Source organism: Heteronotia binoei, chromosome 13 (genome assembly GCF_032191835.1).
Source record: "Heteronotia binoei isolate CCM8104 ecotype False Entrance Well chromosome 13, APGP_CSIRO_Hbin_v1, whole genome shotgun sequence".
Taxonomy (NCBI): Eukaryota; Metazoa; Chordata; class Lepidosauria; order Squamata; family Gekkonidae; genus Heteronotia; species Heteronotia binoei.
The window spans coordinates 17,449,524-17,471,191 of NC_083235.1; the positions used below are offsets into that span (position 1 = coordinate 17,449,524).

Below are 21,668 nucleotides of genomic sequence, written 5' to 3' on the forward strand. Positions count from 1 at the left end.
CCACCTGGCAACCCTGTTGCCAAGCCATAGAACCGCGTGGCCAGCAGCTTCCCCTTTCCCCTCCCCCTTCTCGCCGGAAGTTCCTGCTGCAGGGCGGGGGAAGCTCTCTCTTCTCCCTCCGTCCCCTTGGCCTGCATCTCGGAGGCCCCGCCCCTTTCCCTCCGTCGCCGTTCCAATCTCCGCTCACGTGCCCGCGAGAGGCGGGCGGCCTTCCCGGACGTCGTTTCCGCTTCCGGTTTCCTGCGAGGCCAGTCGTTCGTGCTCGGGGGGTGGTTCCCCCGGACCTTCTGTGGACCCCGAGGCGGAGAAGGGGGCGCGGCGGCGGCTGCTGAGGATCGGATGGGTAGCCTCTAGGCGGCGGCCTAGATCCGAATTCCGCTCCGTTGGAGGAAGGTAAAGCGGTTCGGGGTGGGAGGGGGGCGTCTTCGGTGGGGGGGGCGGGGAGGAAGGCTGTGGCAACGGGGAATTCGCCTGGCCGGGGTTGGAGGTGGGGGGAGAGACCAGGGTAGGGATGGTGTCCCTGTCAATGGAGAGAGAACGCCGCGGGTCAGTCCTTCTGCCGACTCCCTGCAATACGAGAGAGAATCACGGACAAAGCAAACGAAGAAACCCGTGAACAATTACTAATGAATGCACTTGTTGTAATTGATATTACAAAAAGATAACCCATTTAAAAAAAATTGATATTGCACAAATGTGATTCGTAAGCAGTTTCAAACGGATTCAATAAATATGAAAGGTATTTCTTCACAATTGCGTCAAAATTGAGGAGAACAGAGACGAAGTGCTGGAAAGACTGCAAAAGCCCCTTTTCAGCGAGGACCCGAAAAAAAGGGCTTTTGCATTCTTTCTAGCACTTCGTTTCTGTTCTCATCGATTTATAGCTTTGACATAATTGTGAAGAAATACTTTTTACAAAGCTCTAGAAGGAGTGCAAAAGTCCTTTTTCAGCGAGGACCTGAAAAAGGACTTTTTGCATTCTTTCTAGATCTCTGTTTCTCTTCTAATCAATTTATAGCTTTAACGCAATTGTGAAGAAATGCTTTTCATATTTATTGAATCTGGATGAAATTGTTTATAAATTACTTGTTTATCTTTTTGTAATATCGATTATAACAAGTGCATTTATTAGTAATTGTTCACGGGTTTCTTATTTTGCTTGACTGGGGTGCCTTGGCAACTGCCCCTTTCCCCGGTGAGGTTCCCTGCTGCATCTCTGCATGAGTCCCTGTTGCGGCCCGGCCTTTTCTTTCCAGAGGGCTGCACCGTCGAGAGTGGGTGGCCATGCCCGCTCTCTGCCTGGGGTGACATGGGAGGCCGCTGGAGGGGATGCAGCGGAATGAGTGAATCCTCTAAGAAGGTGTTGCCCCGCCCCTTGCAGTCGTGTCTTTATGGCGTCAAGTCGCAGCTTCTTACCAATAGGATGCGTGTAGTGTTCCCTCTAAGCTGAGTTAGCATGAGCTATCTCACAGATTTTTAGCCTCCAGCTCACACGTTTTTGTCTTAGCTCAGGAAGGATGACCCCAGAGCACAATAATTTGCACAGAAGCTCATAACTTTAATGCCAGTAGCTCACAAAGTAGAATTTTTGCTCACAAGATTCCACAGCTTAGAGGGAACATTGGATGTGTGTGCAAGAATGGAGCGTTCCTTGGGCGTTGGAGGTGGGAATGGTGTTGGCTTTTGTGGCACATTGCTCGAGTTGGAGGGTTATCGGTTTTTATAGCAGAATAAAAAAGCCTTTCTACTTTATTGGCATGTTAGGTGTATTGAAAATTGTCCAGGCTGGGACTAAAAAATGAGCAAAATACAATGGCAAAGCTAGTGGCGATCCTTTCGTTGGGAAAGTTAGAGCTGTTGGGGGGTGCCTTCCACTTTATTTACATGGTGTTGTGTGCAGGGGTTGTTTTGTAGAAAAACAGGTGGTGGAGCTCATCCAGAGATTGTTAGTGGACAAGGAAGTGGAACTCTCAGAAAGGTTCAGTGATCTCCCACTGAATCCGAGGCCTGGTCGTGTGTATCGAAAATTGTCTAGGCTGTACTTAAAAACGAGCAAAACAATGGTAAAGCTGGTGGCAGTCCTCTGGTTAGAAAAGGAACGACTGTTGGGGGTGTTTCTTTTACAGTTGAGGCTGATCACGTGGGCACTTTGTATTATGCATGAAACAAAATAGGAGTCAATTGCACCTTTAAGACCAACGTAGTTTTATTCAGAACGGAAGCTTTCCTGTGCATGCACACGAAAGCTTACGTTCTGAATGAAACTACGTTGGTCTTAAAGGTGCATGCACACGAAAGCTTACGTTCTGAATAAAACTACGTTGGTCTTAAAGGTGAAATTGACTCCTATTTTGTTCTACTACTTCAGACCAACACGGCTGCCTGTTTGGATCTATATGCATGAAGCAATCACTTGGCATGTGTCTATCTGCCATTACATGTTTAGCTTTATTTTGTATGTTTTCAGTTTGGCCTTCCTCCAAAGAATTTCAGACTTCCGTTGTTTTTTGTTTTAGTTTGCATATTCAGCTACAACTTGCCAAGTAAACTGTATTCTAGCGTAGAGAAGGAAAAGTACTGTTTCATGCAAGTGGGAATGAAGCATTCCGTGTCTGGCATTTGCGTAACTACATTGACAAACCCTGCATTTGAAAAGGTGAAAATTCTGCCTCTGGTGTTATATTGCGGATTGCCACATTCTCATGCAGTGTGTCTTTTAGAAGTTACCAAGCAATAAACATTCATGTGTGAATTAGACATTGGTTTCTTAGAAGGGGAAAAAACATACCCCTTCTTTCTGTGACTGAAGGAGAGTGGTTTAATTCTCCAAGCTGCTGATTAAGGGATTCTCAAATAAGAGTGTTTCTGCCAGAAATAATGGTGCTGGAGCTATTTGTTACTCTTGTTTCTGAAGCCTGCCAACTATACTATCACACTTAAACACACCATTGGGATTCCTTGGAGTGCCCTGGAAGTGACATCACAGGAAAAGGTGGAGTTTTGGTTCAGTGTGCCCCGTAAGTGACATTACTTGGTCCTTGCCACCACAGGAAATGACATAATTCCTGTCTCCTGGCTCCACCCCAAATTTTAGTAGGCCACGAAGGAGAAGTGTAAAAATAACTGGACCATGGGAAAGAAAAGTTTGGGAAACCCTGCTCTAGAGACCACCGCTTCAGTCAGTTTGGTGTATTAGTTAAGTGTGCAGACTCTTAACTAATACACCAAACTGGGTTTGGGAGAACTGGGTTTGATTCCCCACTCCTCCACTTGCAGCTGCTTGGAATGGCCTTGGGTCAGCCATAGCTCTGGCAGAGGTTGTCCTTGAAAGGGCAGCTGCTGTGAGAGTCCTCTCAGCCCCACCCACCTCACAGTGTGTGGGGTAAGGAAGATAAAGGAGATTGTGAGCCACTCTGAAATTTGGAGGGCAGGATATAAATCCAATGTTGTCGTCTTCACAGGATTTTTTTTCTTGTCACACAACTTCTCACCTACTCCATTGCATTAAGTTCCCAAGCTGGAATTTAAAAAAGGGTGAAGAAGATGATTTTGGATTTACCGTATATGCTGCTTTTCACTCTGAATCTCAGAGGCTCAGAGTTGCTTACAATTCCCTTTGCTTTCCCCCACACACAACAGACACCCTGTGAGGTGGGTGAGGCTGAGAGAGCTCTTCCAGAAGCTGCCCTTTCAAGGACAGCTCTGCAAGAGCTATGGGTAACCCAAGGCCATTTCAGCAGCTGCAAGTAGAGGAGTGGGGAATCAAACATGGAGAGCCAGTTTGGTGTAATGGTTAAGTGCGTAGACTCTTATCTGGGAGAACCGGGTTTGATTCCCCACTCCTCTGCTTGCACCTGCTGGAATGGCCTTGTTAGCCGTAGCTCTGGCAGAGGTTGTCCTTGAAAGGGCAGCTGCTGTGATAGGCCTCTCAGCCCCACCCACCTCACCGGGTGTCTGTTGTGGGGGGAGAAGATGTAGGAGATTATAAGCCACTCGGAGTCTCTTATTCAGAGAGAAAAGTGGGGTATAAATATGCAATTCTTCTTCTTCTCCTCCTCCTCCCAGTTAAGAGTCTGTGCACTTAACTGCTGCACCAAACTGGGCATAGAATCCATATAAACCCACTGACGCCGGATAACTGAGCGATAATAGGGAATCTGAACAGGATCAAAGGTTATTCAGAAAGAAACGTACCACTGAGGTATCCATTAGCAATCGGTTAGGAGTTGTAGGATGTTAGGGTTTGTCGGTACTTGTATCCATTGCTGGGAATAGACTTCTTGAGGTTATGATTATTTATCTGTGCTTTGTCTATGTTGAAATTTATTCTTAGTTATTGAAGATCCATTTTGTTTAAAATTCTTTGCTTGAACTGGCTGCTGTTAGATTTCACTCATATTACCTAATATCCATACCCTCTCTGCTGTCTCTAGGAAGGGATGATAGGGGGTATCTGAGATGTACAGTACAAGTTTAAGGGAATGTAAAGCCGTCTGCTGCTTCCACTAACACTACAGTCCTAAACAAGAGAACAAAGATGGAGTCCAGTAGTACCTTTAAGACCAACAAAGTTTTATTCACAATGGAAGCTTTCATGTGCATGCACACTTCGTCAGATAGTGAAACAGGGGTACAGTGGCGGTGCTACATATACCTGGTGGGCAGTGGTTAGGCAAAATAGTGGGAAATTAGAATTCAGTGGCAAAATAGTGAAATTAACAAATTGGAAGTATAGCAGGTTTGGTTTGGAATAGCAGCAGTTGTGTGGGAAAACAACAAAGGCAGTAAATATGTCAGAATTGGAGGCTGATGGTGAGAGTCCACTGTCCTGAGGTAACAAATGTAGAGTCTGTTAATTGCTCTATTTCTTCTCAAGCATGGGTTAAGCTGAAAACATCTTTTTCTTACAGGTTAAACCTGAGTTCACTGAAGTCAGCGTGCATAGTGGGACGTAACTGTTTACGAGCAAATTGTTAGAGAGCAATTCCAAGCAAGCCTATTTCGACTCCTACTTTGGTTTATATCACGAGTGGCCAGACTTGCTTAACATAAGAGCCACGTAGAATAAACATCAGATGCTTGAGAACGGCAAGACCCGTGGGTGTGTCAGATGTTTGAGAGCCGCGAGACAGGAAGGAAGGAGGCAAGCAAATAGATGAGGGAGAGAGAGGTGTGGAAAGAAAGAAACTTTAACTTTGAATGCATCCTGCAAGCCGCTAACTGGGAGAACTGATATAAAGAAACAAATGCCTTCTCCAAGCTGATTGTTTGGGGGAGGGGGGGTGGCTTTGAGAGCCATACAATATGTGTAAAAAGAGCCACATGTGGCTCTTGAGCCACAGCTTGGCCACCCCTGGTCTATATAATAGGGCTTACTCCCAGGAAGTTGTTTTTAGGATTGCACTGTAAATTACCTAGGCCTAGTAATCCCGACTGGCATACTGTAGGACCTCAATTGTCCAGAAAAGAAAACTTCACGGAAGAAATTATATCTCTGAAGATCTTTAATTTGCACTCTTGAAGTGGGTGATCTTTCTCCAGCTTTTAACTCAAATTTTGACCAGACCCTCTCTCTTTCCCAGTGCACAACTCCTTTAGGTTAATTCAGAGCACTATTCTTATTAGCTTCTCCGTTGTTGGGCTACATTCCTGTGTTCTACCTGTCACAGGTCCCATGCCATACGATCCCTACTGGCTTTTGACCATGTTGATAAAACAGTGAAGGTTTCAAAGATTCTGATCAGCACCCTGGCATTGGGGGCGGGGTCAGTATGGGCATCACACCAACAAACTTGTGGTTGGTATTGAAGTGTTGTAAGAGGGGGAAGCAGGACGGGGCTGGATGAGATTAGGCTTTCGAGGATTAGAGAGTGAGACAGTGGGGTTTCTTGGGCATTATCTGGGTTTAAGGCTTGGATACTTTAGCGCATAACCAGTAGGCCGGTACACAGAAACGGCCCACTGCAAGATATGCCTATAAGAGATAACAGAACACCCAGAGGTTTTTTTGAGCAGGAATGCACAGGAACACAGTTCCGGTTGGCTTGTTGTCGGGGGTGTGGCCTAATATACAAATGAGTCCCTGTGTGGAACAATGGTGACATCAGGGTGTGTGACTTAATATGAAATGATTCCCTGCTGAGCTTTTTCCTCTACAAAACAAGCCCTGAGAATAACCAATAGTCACTTATTGGCATGGGGGGGGGGGGCGGTCAGTATGGGCATCACACCGACAGACTTGTTGGTGTTGGAGTGCTGCAAGAGGGGGGAGCAGGATGTGGCTTCCCCTTCAAGGGTTAGTGGAAATGGTAAGGGGGCGGTCCATCCGGCAGGTGTTACTAATTGGTCTCTTGGCCCACACTGCCCTTCTCATCTTCAAGGCCAGAGATGGTGGTAGTAATCAGGTTCTCATGGAAAAACTGCAGTCCATTTGATGGGAGGAGGAGAAACAAGGATGACGAGGTAATCTTCTAGAGGCTTCTCCTAAGAACATGTCCTGATTGGATATCACCCTCACCTGACATTGCTGCCCCCCAAAACTATAACTGAGCTAAGGCACTTAAGAAGAGATTAAGCTTTGGAGAATTAGAGAGTGAGATAGTGAGGCTTCTTGAGCATTATCTGGGTTTAAGGTTTGGATACTTAGCACATTCCCGGTAGGCTGGTACACAGAAATGGCCTACTGCAAGATACGCCTATAAGAGGTTGGGGGGGGCACAGTGGGAGGGCTTCTAGCCCCACTGGTGGACCTCCTGATGGCACTTGGTGATTTTGGCCACTATGTGACACAGAATGTTGGACTGGATGGGCCATTGGCCTGATCCAACATGGCTTCTCTTATGTTCTTAGAGATAACAGAACATCCAGGGCTTTTTTTAAAAAATAGGAACGCACAGGAACACAGTTCCAGCTGGCTTGGTGTCGAGGGTGTGGCCTCATATGCAAATGAGTCCCTGCTGGGCTTTTCCCTCTACAAAGCAAGCCCTGTGTGGAACAATGGTGACAGCAGGAGGTGTGGCCTAATATGCAAATAGGTTCCTGCTGGGCTTTTCTTACCAAAAAGAGCCCTGAGAACAACCAGTAGTTGTCACTTATCAGCTCCTGGCTCAAAATTGTGAATTATAGCACCAGTGAGCTGCAGCATATCCCAGCTAATGCTCTTTCACCTAGTCCTTTCTTTGCTTGCAGATATCTCTTCAATCTAAAACAACTTCCTGGTAACAGTGGGCTGCCTATCATTGCGGAGAGATGTGCTCTTGACTGTCCACTGTCAAGGAGTCAATGACTGAACCCCATGGTTCCCTCTAAGCTGCAGAGTCTTGTGAGCAAATATTCTACTTTGTGAGCTACTGGCATTAAAGTTGGGAGCTACTGGCAATAATGTTCTGACCTGTTGCATAAATTATTGTGCTCTGGGGTCAGCGTTCCTGAGCTAAGATAAAAATCTGAGAGCTGGAGGCTAAAAACCTGTGAGCTAGTTCACACTAACTGTCAAGCGCTGATATTTCTCAATCACCATGTCCTTTGTTTTAAATCAAAAGTAGGTTTATTGTTAGAAACTCAGGAGCTGTACCAAGGACACAAGCCTTGGGAGTAATGGGGTACAAACAGTTACACAGTTGCTATATAGGATATCATCAAAGGTTACATTACAGATGCATACTTGAGTCACGGGTTCAAAGGTTACTAAGCAACTATCTATTTTATTACTAAGGGATTTTAATGTATTGGAAACATCAAACCTTCTCACACTTCTTTGTAGAGAGATAAGGACTGTCTGTGTGAAACCGTGGGAGAGGCGACATGAAGGTACTAACGGCCAGTCTGTATCATAAACATTTCAGGATCAGATGGTTTATTACTTGCCTGCTGGCTGTAAATAAGGTGGGGGAGAGATGGAGAGCTGATGACCTGCTCTCTACCTAGAAAAATGCAGTCCGGAAATGAGCGCGCTTGACACTGACTCAGCTTAGAGGGAAGACTGGTCCCTAAAATGGTTGTACACAAGTAACCAGACTTTCGTTTAATATTTAAAAAAAAATGTACAAAGTTTATTCCAATTTCTGTCAAAATAAAGATTTATTCTGTGGACAACACATTACTCTACAATCACATTACTCTCAAAAACACTTTACTCTAAAATACAATTCATTGCTAGTTGACTTTATTCTTTTAATGGGTCGTTTTTATTAATTAATCATTGTGATATATTATTGTTATTGCTGACATGTTGTACTCCACCCCGAGCCTGTTCACGGAAAGGGCGGAATAGAAATCAGTTAAATAAAACAAACAAACAAACAAAATCATGTAGGAAGTAGAATTTTTGCTCACAAGAATCATGCAGCTTAGCTATCTGACACTTTCCAAAGCTTGCATGAGATGGCACAAGCCTTAATTTCCCAAGCAGAGGGTTATAGCTCAGGCATTCTCTATGTTACTAGCAATTGCATTTCACACATATCATAGTTCAGACCTTTAGTCCATCAGAATCCAGCGTAGTCTCTCTTCTTAAGTGCCTTAGCTCAGTTATAGTTTTGGGGGCCGGCAATGTCAGGTGAGGGTGATATCCAATCAGGACATGTTCTTAGGAGAAGCCTCTAGAAGATTACCTCGTCATCCCTGTTTCTCCCCCTCCCATCAAATGGACTGCAGTTTTTCCATGAAAACCTGATCACTACCACCATCTCTGGCCTTGAAGATGAGAAGAGCAGTGTGGGCCAAGAGACCAATTAGTAACACCTGCCGGATGGACCGCCCCCTTACCGTTACCATTAACCCTTGACGGAGAAGCCTCATACCCACCAACTAGAGTTTCTTGCCTGAGAAAGGGCTTTTTCTGCGGCAGCCCCACAATCGTAGAACAACCTGCCCAGGGAGGTGCGGCTGGCTCCCTCATTGTTGGTCTTCAGGAGGCATTGTCGATCTCCAGGAGTTTTATTTACGGCTGCATTTCGATTGATTTAGTTTTTATTATAGCCCATACTATTTGGAGTTCTTAAACTGCTGACTTTTATAGGTTTTATACATATTATTGTTTTATTTATATAGTATGCCCCTTCGAGTTCTGCAAGGGAGAAAGGTGGGAAATAAATGTTTTAAATAAGCATATAACAGACCCAAACCAGACTGCAACAAACCAAGGTGCTAGCTTTGTCCTCAATATGTGTGCTGCAGCATTGCAATTGAGGGATTTCACATTGCACCCCCAAATGCCCATTTTGCATTTTTGAATTATTTCAAAAAAAGAAATACCCTAAAATTCAGAGGATGTTTAGCCTTTCTTGGTAAGTATGCATATTTAAGAACTGAATTGAGTTTAGCATATGTAATGAGATAAGAAACCAGTATCTCTGTTATGTCCTGGGCGTGTGTGTATTGTTCCTCTGTATTTTATTTATTTATTTATCTGGGATTTATATCTCGCCCTTCCCACTGAGTGGCTCAGGGCGGCTTACAACATATATAAAACTAACATAAAAATATAAAATTACACTTTAAAATTAACATTTCATAATATATAATTAAAATCAACATTTGTTATAACTAGGGTATTTTAGGGTATTTCTTTTTTGAAATAGTAGATTGGAATAGTGAATGTAATGTAATGAATATTGTAATATGTTCCTCTGACATAGCACAGCACCCCCCCCTCAAAGGAAAGGATGCTGTCAGCTAATTCCGTGCATTAGAGGAGACGAATGGTGCATAACAGCTGAGTCTCAATTGCTCTTAACAATTAAGAAAGATACTTTTACACATTTATCTCATATTTTGGCACATTTATTGCTCCACTGTTTCCCTCCCTAATAAATTCAAACGTATTTTGATCTTTAACATTAGCTTCTCATTGCTTTTAGTCTTTGCATATGTCAAAATATCTTCATTAAGTTTCATGCTGATTTGCTGTTCACCTACGTAGAGGCACCTACCTATATATATGAGATGTTAGCTTCCATTTCTATGTGTCTGAAGAAGTGTGCCTGCACACAAAAACTCAAAACGCTGCAGCCAGGTCACTAATGGGGCTTCCCGGGCAGGAGCACATTCAGCCTGTGCTGAGAGCGCTGCACTGGCTGCGTGTTGTGTACCGAATCCATTTCAAGGTCCTGGTATTAACCTTCAATACCCTATATTGCCTAGGACGTACCTATCTGCGGGACCGCCTTGCCCCATATGTTCCCCAGAGAGCACTTCAATCAAGTTCTTAGAATCTTTTAGCTGTCCCTGGGCTAAAGAAGGCTAGGCTTAATTCCACCAGAGCAAGAGCCTTCTCAGTTGCAGCCCCAATATTTTGGAACACCCTCCCAGAAGCCATCAGGGCCCTGCAGGACTCATCAGAGTTCCGCAGGGCCTGCAAGACTGAAATGTTTCGGATGGCATACAACGTCTAGCGAGAGAGGGCTGCCACCGCATCTGGATCTATCGTGCTTCAGTACTTAACTGCCTAGGATCTGTACGCATTGAGAAAGGAAAATATTATATGATCCGCCTGAATAGATGAGGTAGCGCCATTGCAATTTTATTTGATTGTTGATTGTTTTAATATTGCTTATGGCTTATTGTGTATTGTATGTTGAGTCTGCATAGAGTGGGTGGGATGTAAATATAACTTAAATAAATAAATACCTTAAATAAACTTTGGTTGGTCTTAAAAGGTGCTACTGGACTCAAAATCTGTTCTAGCTCTCCGCTAGTTTAGTGTCATGAATGCATTTTTAATTAGGCTTGACTTTAACGTAACTGCACTTCACCAGTGTAAGGTTTTGCCCAAGGTCAATCACGAGGATCCTTAGGTTGGATCAAAAGAAGTTTTTAATGATGAGGCTTGAAGCAAACATTAATGGCATGCATAGCAAGACCAAGTCTTGCCAGACGGAAGTGAATTGGCAGACCCCTAGCAATTACACGTTACAAAATAACAGCTCCCCTCTTTCCCATGCCCGCCAAAAGTCTTTTGAATTAGTTTAAAGTCCATTCTCAGGCCTCAGTGTTATTTCCTGTCAAGGTCACATTCCAAGTATTCTCTTTTCAGTTGATCCATATCAGTGTTGCCTATGGAGACCAGATTAGAGCTGTCTCCCCATGGCCCACCTGAAGGCCTAGAACATCCCACTGCACATAAAATGCTAAATGCCTAAAAAGACAGTGGGTTTAGTACTTGTGGCTCAAGTTATAGTAGGCAGTTAGTAAATCGCGAAGGCTAAGATACAGTGAAATAGTAACAGACCATTAATGAGCAAAGATAATAACACCAGTGATGCAAGTAGCAGTGATACACCGAAGTCATAACTTTCAGTTGTTCCTGACAGCTTTCCTGTATTTAATGACCTCTTTTTTAAAATGTAAATTTTCTTTTTAATTAATTTAATTTAAAAGAAAAAATATTTAGAACTAGAAGGATGAAGAAAGCGGATGTCACTATAACTTAAACAATATAATTCAACTAATACATACATCTTTAGACTGAGTTTTCACCCCTATACTTGCTGAATTTCATAAAGATCAGATGGGTTTATTAACAAGTGTATTCGAAGTTCGAGTCTTTTGTATCCAGTCATATAAAATAGTCCATTTGTTCAATGCTTTCTGGTTAGATTCTTCTTTCAATAAGTTCATTAAGATGTCCATTTCTGCAGTAATGTGGCAGCAGGCCAAAGATAAGCAATAAAATACAATAGATTGATAAGCTATAATCAATATGTGAAGCAGAAACGCGGGATTTAACAAGGCAAGCACAGATGGCTTTATGTGTTAGGCAATTGGCTTTAGCTGTAGGAAAAGAGGAACTAACCCTAGCAGGCTACGGATAATTTGCAACATATCTAACCACATTGTTTACTGCAAAGGAAGCAGGCCCGTGAAGAGTCCGTGATCGGCCCGTGGAAAGTCCCTGCTCACGGGAAGTCCCTATATGGTCAGGGCGGGGGGAGTCTGAAATACATCTGAAGTAGCTTCTGAAATACACTTGAAGTACATCTGAAGTAACTTACTCCCCGTTGAAATGAATGGGAAAATCCGGTTCAAACCGGGTTGAACAGAATTAAACTATATTGAAGACATATCTGAACCAGTTATGTATCAGGTTGAAGACACCAGTGAAATCAGGAAATATAGCTATATATGGGCAAGTGGATGGGCAAAAGCAAGATCTCATGTCCAAATATGGGTGTGTCAAATGATATAAAAGCTGTGAATTTCTTGTATCTGGTGCTCAGTCTCTCACCTTTGTGGCAGATGCCAAGAGAGCCTGAGACCCTACATACGTTTGTAATAAAAGAAAGCTGTTTTCCTGACTACGCCTCACACTGCCTCTGTTATTGATCCGACTGAAATGGGTAACGTATGATTTTCCTGCTACAGTATCTAGTATCTTCTCTAATAATTCATCCATGGTAGGAAGTTCTCTTTTTCCCCAATATTTGGCAAAAATAATTCTTGCGGCAGTAACCATGTGTAATATCAAGTGTCTCATTTTTGCCAGTTTGGTGTAGTGGTTAAGTGTGCAGACTCTTATCTGGGAGAACCAGGTTTGATTCCTCACTCCTCCACTTGCATCTGCTGGAATGGCCTTGGGTCAGCCATAGCTATTGCGGGAGTTGTCCTTGTGTGGGGGAGAAGATCAAGGAGAATTGTAGATAGAATTGTAGAGAATTGTATATAGAAGATATAGGAGATTGTAAGCCACTCTGAGTCTCTCTGAGATTCAGAGAGAAGGGTGGGTATAAATCGGCAGGTGTCGTCGTCTTCTTTCAAGGCATCAAATTTAATAAAAACAATTCTAGTTTGAAAAGTCCAAAAGGGTCCATTTAATAAACTTTTATTAGAGGCGGATGATAAACTTATCAAAAAATGTACACCTACTTCAGTTGAAAATGGAAGATGAAGTAAAAGAAGTAATGGCAAAATGGGCTAAAAACATAGGCTACAGTATCGAGTTAGAGCATTGGTGCCAATTATGGAAAACTAACAGAATTACAAGGTCTGTAGTGTTCAAAGAAAACCTATATAAAATGTTCTATCACCGGCACATGGCACCAAACCAGACTAGCAAAGAAATATCCAGGTTTGCTTAAGGCGTGCTGGAAATGTGAAAAGCAAATAGATACTTAAGAACATAAGAGAAGCCATGTTGGATGGCAAATGGCCCACCCAGTCCAACACTCTGTGTCACATAAGAACATAAGAGAAGCCCTGTTGGATCAGGCCAATGGCCCATCCAGTCCAACACTCTGTGTCACATAAGAACATAAGAGAAGCCCTGTTGGATCAGGCAATGGCCCATCCAGTCCAACACTCTGTGTCACACAGTGGCCAAAAAAAACAAACCGAAGTGCCATCTAGAGGTCCACCAGTGGGGCTAGAAGCAAAAAAATATTAAATGAACTCTTGACCCTGGTTGCCCCACTCCCCATGCCTTCTGTGTCAAGGAAGCACCCACTCACTGCATCTGAACAGGGCTCTACCGAAGCTTATTTTGGAATAACGTTTTGTTAGTCTTTTTGCTGCACTTAAATATGGTGAAGCCATGACCGTTAAATGGTTTTGTTTGTTGCATGCCTGCTTATTCCCAGGGGTCAGCTGATAAAATTGACAGGTAACGACTGCTGACCCAGAATCTAATTTTGGTTCCCCGTGGAGGATAAAGAAGAAGAATTGCAGATTTCTACCCTGCCTTTCTCTCTGAATCAGAGACTCAGAGCGGCTTACAATCTCCTCTGTCTTCTCCCCCCACAACAGACACCCTGTGAGATGGGTGGGGCTGAGAGGGCTCTCACAGCAGCTGCCCTTTCAAGGACAACCATGCCATTTTAAAAGAGACACTCTCTCACTTCCTGCACTGTCAACATCTTCAGATATTTTGCTGCAGAGTAACTGGAAGGGCCAGTTTGGTGTAGTGGTTAAGTGCACAGACTCTTATCTGGGAGAACTGGGTTTGATTCCCCATTCCTCCACTTGCAGCTTCTGGAATGGCCTTGGGTCAGGCATAGCTCTCACAGAGCTGTCCTTGAAAGGGAAGCTGCTGTAAGAGCTCTCTCAGCCCCATCTACTTCACAGGGTGTCTGTTGCATGGTGGGCGGGAAGGGAAAATAAAGGAGATTGTTATGACCGCTCTGAGATTCAAAGTATAGGGCGGGATATAAATCCAGTTTCTTCTTCATCTTCATCTCAGGCGAAAGGTTGTGACTCAGTGGAAGATCCCTGCTTTGCATGCTGAAAGTCCCAGGTTCCATCACTGGCATTTCTAGTTCAAAGAATCTGGCAGGTGAAACAAAAGACCGGATGCGTGTGCATGATGAGTGAGCAGAGGAGGTGTTAAATCTTTTTCTCTCCTTAACGTCTTGGCCAGCTTTTGCTTCCCTCCCTCTTTAGAATCTCGGCTACTGACACTGCAGATGACTGGAACGTTTTGCCGTCTGCAGTCCAGCGAGCAGTATTTCATTCGTGGCTTAAATGGAAGGATGCCTGTGGGCAGAGGGCAAGGTTTGTGGCTGTCTGCCTTTTGGTCCCAGTTGAGGCCAACTCAGCCATGGGCAATTGAGGTGTGTGTGTGTGGGGGGGGAGGGGGGTGTTCAGTCAAGCAGGGTTGTTTTGTTGTCATCTGCCGCCTGTGTGTCAAGCGGAGGTGGTGTAATTCACACCCTGTCCTCCAATCTGTTACGGTGACTGCTCCAGGGGAACAAACGGCCCCATGTTCTCTTGCTGTCTCTCTTTGGATTCACTGTTGGAGCCATCAGCTGGGAAAGGACACAAGACGTTTGCTTCCCTTCGCCTCCTTTGGCAAACTGAGAGCCAGTTTGGTGTAGTGGTTAAGTGCATGGACTCTTATCTGGGAGAACCGGGTTTGATTCCCCACTCCTCCACTTGTACCTGCTGAAATGGCCTTGGCTTAGCCATAGCTATCTCAGTAGCTTGAAAGGGCAGCTGCTGTGAGAGCCCTCTCAGCCCCACCCACCTCACAGGGTGTCTGTTGTGGGGGGAGAAGATATGGGAGATTGCAAGCCACTTTGAATCTGATTCAGAGAGAAGGGCGGGATAGAAATCTGCAGTCTTCTTCCTCCTCCTCCTTTGTTTAGCTGGCTGTATCGTAGTCGCTTAACCACTCTTCTGGCTGTCTGCGCCCTCCTAGGCTAACTTTTCAAAAAGGCCTTCTTGCTTGGTCTGTAGCTTTCGCAGCTGCATATGCTGCTACGTAAAAACTTGACCTAGTCACATGTATTTTTTGCCTGTTTGGGTTTCTTAATGTCTGGATTGTGACGGTGACAGTCTAGCACTTTGGTAACAACTGCGAACTTGGGACAGGAAATTTCTTGGCTCGCTGACCGAAGGAGCAACTAGAATTGGGTGCCGTAGTGAAGTGGAGACTAATTTCGCACCAACCTTGCTCCGTGGCGGGCTTCCCCTTTTCTCCGGAGCAAGCTTAACGATTTCGCACAAGCTGCTCCGTGCTGCCATTTTTCTTTGCTGCAGCCCCCCCCAGTTTGACACGCGGCAGTGTAAACCTGGAAGAACAGGCGAAATTGCTAAGCTTGCCCTGGAGAAAAGTGGAAGCCTGCTGCGGAGCAAGGTTAGTGCGAAATCAGTCGAAGTGATAGTGTCAGAAGAACAGGACCTCTTTTAGACCTCTGGAGTGGCATTTTACATCAAACGAAAGTGTCTGTGGGACTGCATTTATTCGAATGGTTAACAAAAGAGGTTATATGCAAAAGCAGATGACCTGGAATTTAAAACAGCTCTTCCCTTAAAAAAAAAGGTAACAGTATAAACAAAGGTGATTTTAAAATTTTGGAGTGTGTGTCTGCACTTGGAAGTCACGACGACCTTGGATGACTAACTCATACTGGGGGTCTGGAGGATATTCAGGGAGGTGGCTGAATAAATAGCCTGCCTTTGCCTCCCAACTCCTGGTATTCCATGGAGGTCTCCCATCCAAGTACTTGCCAGAGTCAACCCTGAATGGCCTGTTCAGGTCATGACAACATTTTTTTTTAATTGCTTGGTAATAAATATACAATATAGACTAAAGGGGAAAAAATTGCTTACCCTTTTTACACCTTTGTGTTGTAACTCTTCAGAACTGGCATTGGATCAAATTGTTTGGTTTTTTTTAAAAAAGGCAAAATGATTAGCTTTGTTAGCCCCCTCCCCAAGAGGCAAAGCTACTCTTGCCAAAGCCTGGGATAATGACTGAATGCAGGCAGTACAGTCCTAAACTGAATTATGCCCTTCTAAATCCACTGAAATCAGTGAGTTTAAAATAATGTGATTCTGCTTGGCACTGGGCACTGTTAAGCTGCTCTTCCCACCCCACCATGCTGTCTGTAAGCTAAGAAATCGAACTGTCTGTCGCCCCCCTGTTCACTCAATAAACAGCGCATTTGTTGCAAAGGTTCCGTTTATTCATAGGCTTCAGGTGAGTAACATTTCTCAGACCGTGTCTGAGTTAGAACTGAAGTAATGCCAAAATAAAGGCAAAGGTAGTCCCCTGTGCAAGCACCAGTTGTTTTTGACTCTGGGGCGACGTCGCTATTGATCGGTAAAAGATTGAGCTCCAAACTGATTAGGTCAAGAGAGGCAGATAGGGTTTCTTGCAGGGCAGTGTAGAAGCTACTGCAGTAGTGTGAAGTATGGCTATTGTGTTGCGTAAGGTTGACCTTGCTTGCAAAGTCCCAAAGAGACCCAGGAAATGAGACTGTGGTTAGCTAGCTAGCAAACTGATGTTGCAGCATGCAGCTTGATGACATAGGAGTATATGTATCGCACCCTGGGAGAAGATCCCTGGAGAATCCCAAAATGCTGTTTGCTGAACCGGAAAGCTGTGGTTTAGCTTGTCTTGTGACTGCAAATAATGCTGCCATGTAATGCCATGTATGGAAGGTACCTAAAGGGACCAATTGTGTCCCACCTGTGTCTTGACGTGTTTCCAGTTTAGTTGATTCTGCTGATGTATAACTTTAAGCAGTATAAAACCTTGTGTTCCTTTAATCAGGGTCAGACTCATTTCTCCTGGCATGAGCCGTATGGGTCTGATCCATGCACATGTTATTTCAATAAAAAAGCTGTTTTCCTGATCCTGCCTCAGGCCTTATCTATCACTGAACCAACCATCAATTGCCTACTGCAGGGGTCTTTCCTGCTACACTTTCACAACGTTTTCACGGCAGATTTTTTACGGGGTGGTTTGCCATTGCCTTCCCCAGTCACCTACACTTCCCCCCCAGCAAGCTGGGTCCTCATTTTACCGACCTCGGAAGGATGGAAGGCTGAGTCAACCTGAGTCGGCTACCTGAACCAGCTTCCGCTGGGATCGAACTCAGGTCGTGAGGAGAGGACTCCGACTGCAGTACTGCAGCTTTACTACTCCTCGCCACGGGGCCAAAATACAAATAGTAATATACCTTTGCAGTGAACAGCGATGAGCAAGAAGACAACGATGACATTGGATTTATATTCCGCCCTCCACTCAGAGTACTCTGTCTCAGAGCAGCTCACAATCTTCTTTATCTTCCTCCCCCACAACAGACACCCTGTGAGGTGGGTGGAGCTGAGAGGGCTCTCAGAGCAACTGCCCTTTTCAAGGACAACCTCTGCCAGAGCTATAACTGACCCAAGGCCATTCCAGCAGGTGAAAGTGGAGGAGTGGGGAATCAAGCCCGGTTCTCCCAGATAAGAGTCTACTGACTTAACCACTACACCAAACTGGCTCTCAAAACTGGCAAGCAAGCCCCCTCCCCCCCTTTTCCCCACAGCTACTACTCTTTGGTAAATTTTCCAAGGCAGCAATCTTGATAGGGTTTGTTACAAGGAAGCCCTGAGCATTAGACATAACAACAGGTGTGCTTGGGGTGGAAGCTTGAGAGAGGGATATATTCTTAGCATTGGGTAGAAAGTACATTCACAGCATCAGAATTAGTTTCAGCATTAACCCTATAATGGCAAGGCACTTGACACAAACTTTTCCATATCACCAATCTTGGAGGGGCGTCTTTATCCTTCCCTATCTGAAATGCCCAGAAATTCATAACGGCTATGGTTAATGTTTAGCTAGATTGCTAAAAAACCTGTGGACTTCCTGGAGGTTCTCTCTACTATATAAAAGCTGTATTGCTAGGCAAGTCCTGCCTGAAGCACAAGGGAAGAAGAAAAAGTATAAAGCTTTGCTAGGTAACACTCAGACTTCCGCTATGCAAACATAGGTGAAGCTTTATTGATATGTTAAAGTTCAGACCTTTCCCTTACGGAGGCTTTGCCAGAAGTGAAAGTAAGAATACCTGATCCCCTCGTCTGATGAAGTGTGCTTAGAGAACACACGAAAGCTTATGTTCTGAATAAAACTTGGTTGGTCTTAAAGGTACAGCTTGACTCCTGCTTTGTTCAACTGCTTCAGACCAACACGGCTGTCCTCTTGGATCTGTAAGACTTACAGACATCGTTAAGCAATTTGGAGAAGAACGGACTTTCCTGCCCCCCCCCCCCAATCTTCTTCTGAGAGCGAGTTTGGTGTAGTGGTTAATTGCGCGGACTCTTATCTCGGAGAACCAGGTTTGATTCTCCACTCCTCCACTTGCAGCTGCTGGAAGGGCCTTGGGTCAGCCATAGCTTTCGCAGAGCTCTTGCAGGGTGTCTATTGTGGGGGAGGAAGGAAAAGGAGATTGTAAGCCTCTCTGAGACTCAGATTCAGAGTGAAGGGTGGGGTATAAATCCAATATCATCATCTTCCTCCTCCTCTTCCTCTATGCCCCGCCCCCCAATCCTGGTAGCTGGGGACTGCACAATCTCTGCAACTAACTGGCTTAGTTCTTTAAGTATCAGTCAAAATATGGACGCTTAACTTTTAACTAATGTAGAACGACGCTTAGTGTTCTCCCAGGCCTCGCTTGTGGTTATTTACTTGCTTGAGATGGGAGTGAGCCAGGACACTTATAGCAGAGGGGTAGGAACAGACTGAAACATAAAGGGACAACTGAATACGTACAGATGAAACTGCCCTATGCTGAGTCGGCCCATTGATCTGTGAAGGTCAGTCTTGTATGTTTTGACCAGCTACAGCTCTCCAGGGTCTTGGGAAGAGATCTTTTATGTCACTGGTTTTTGGATTCTTTTTAAACTGCAGGTGCAAGGGATGGAAACCTAAAACCTTCTGCGTGCCAAGCACATGCTCTTCTAACAGAGATCTACTGCCCTACCTCATGGATTTTTCTTTGTCACATAACTTCCTCCCCACCTGCCCCGCAAAAACTCAAAAGTAGAGAAGGGGTTAACTTCTTTGATGTTCACTCTAGTAACCTTGGGGTTCACACTTCTAGTATCCTTTTGGGCTATAAAGAAAACAATTAGAATAATGTGGGGTTTTTTTTGGGGGGGGGCGATTTCTACCGTAATAAATATCCGTCGTTGGGGTGCATCATGACTTCAATGCAAGTTAGTTGGCAGCGGGTGTTACTGTTCTACTGTAGCAGGAAGACCCCTGCCCAATTTGTTAAAGCTGGTTCAATGACAGAGGAGGCCTGAGGCGTAATCAGGAAAACAGCTTTCGTTTATTAATATACGTACGTACGGGCCCTGACTCCCATGGCTCCTGCCACAAAGGTGAGAGTCTGAGCGCCAAATACAGGAAAAGCACAAGCTTTTATATCATTCAGAAGTCATAGATCTTCTTCGTAGTCTCTGTGCATCACACTGATGGGAGAATGTGCCGGCGCCGATCACGATCGGTAACTTCAAAGCCGCGGATTTCCGCGCCCCCGCCCTGGCACGCATGCGCAGGCACTCCCCTTCCCTGCGCATGCCCACCGGGGCAGGAGCGGACATCCCGCCAGTTCTCTTCTGACCGCCGCTGAGATCAGTCGATCTTCGCTATGGTCGGTGGATTTCTTCATAGCATTCGTTTGGATTTCCAGAGAGAATTTTCTAGAGACTTTGACTTGTGCTTTCATTGTCCGTGAGTGGGGAGAAAGGGCGTTTGTTATTTTTCCTAACTTCCCAGTTTCCCTCCCTTTCCCCCCCCCCTCCTCTCCCCCTCACCCCCGCGCCTTCCGCGTATGGAAAAGCGCTGGGGATTTTTCAAGAGGTGCAGGAAGTGTGGCAGCAAAATTGCCCCTCCGGACGGCCACACCCTGTGCCTGCTGTGCTTGGGAGAGACGCACAAGCCAGACTCGTGCGCCCATTGCGCAAAGTTTTCCAGGCAAACGAGAAAAAATCGAGCGGCTCCTCTTGCTGCAGCCTTGATGGAACAAGTGCTGTCTCCCCGCAAAATGGCGGTGTCATCAGAAAGCGCGCCAAAGTCTTCGGCATCAGTGATCGATACCGACAAGGCCTCCTCCGATGCCGATCGCCCCCTAAAGAGAGCGGGCTCAGCTTCGATGTCGGATACCTCTACACCGGCAAAGAGGTCCAAGGAGGATAAAGGAGTTTCTTCGGAACCGAAGAAGAAGAAGGCGGATAAGCTGAAACATGGCAAGCCCGCCTCTCGCTCCTCACCGAAAACTCCACCGGACCCGGCAGCGCTAATTGTTCCACCACTGAAGCTGTTTGCCTCTCCGTGCCATCGCCAAAGTCCACCGATGCTGCAGTCGATGTCGACGCAAATTGCGATCTCATTGGACTCCGACCGCGACTTAGACCCAGCACAACGGTCGGCAAGGGAGGATAGTCCTTCGGACCTGATACAACTAGAGAAGCCCGAATCTCGGGATCGGTCCGACGGAGTTCGGCTGGTACGATCTCGAAGCCCTTATAGAGTCTCCCCCCTCACTCTGAGGCACGAGCCAGTGCGATGTGATCGCTCAAAGAGCTCACAGTGGGACAGATCCTGGAGTCCTCGACATCGGCGTGACTTCCGAGTGTCGAGAGAAAGATCCCCAGATGACCGCTCTCCCAGGAGATGCCGGGACGACTCCCCAAGGGAAAGGGCACCACCGCCACTGCCATGGGACCAACGCCAATGGCAATATTTACATGGTTCCTGCCCGATGCCATCGATGTTTCCTTGGTTTCCCCCACGACAGACCGAGTGGGACCAACGCTCGGAAGCGTCCTATCGATCCAGGACATCATATCGACCACAAATGCGTACCCCGTCGGCATCGATATCGAAGCTGCCGATAGAGGAGCCCCCCAAGAAAAAGAAGGCACCTCGACCTCCACCCCAGGAGATCGCAGTTCCGGACCCGGGTCGGGATAGAGCATCACAATCCTCCGAACAATCAGAATCCCCTGATGGTTCGCCGAGGTCCTCAGGAGAATCGGTACTGGAAGAGCAAGCGCCATCCTCTCCAGAAGAGCGCTCACCCCCTAGCAAACTTGGGGAAGACCAACCCATCTCCCCCTCGGAGGATTTAAAATCCTATGGGGAATTGATAAAGAGAATGGCACAGTCTCTTTCCCTCCCGACAGTTCAACCCCAGCCCGTCATCACGGACAGTGTGTTCGACATCGTACAGAGGGATACGTCGACAGCGGTCGCCCTTCCCTTAACGACGGTGCTACTGCATACGGCCAAGGCATTATGGGACAAGCCTGCCTCCACAAATACGCCTTATGGGACCAACTTTCCACGCCGTTGCCGGGACTTCCACAGCAGACCAGAAACGCTGTTAGGAAGATTCAGAATGAAGGCATGGCACTGGCCAAGCAGCAGTTAAACTTGGCAAAACATGCTGGCGACA

The 21,668-nt window shown here is 45.7% G+C and overlaps 1 protein-coding gene across 1 annotated transcript in view; it reads left to right on the forward strand.

The window, feature by feature from the left end:
• Positions 1-368: 368 nt before the first annotated feature.
• MBD1 (methyl-CpG binding domain protein 1) overlaps positions 369-21,668 on the forward strand; it is a 107,196-nt gene continuing 85,896 nt past the window's right edge. Inside the window, exon 1 of the mRNA XM_060252233.1 lies at positions 369-393. The gene's annotated coding sequence lies outside the window, so the exon portion shown is untranslated. The remainder of the gene's footprint in view (positions 394-21,668) is intronic.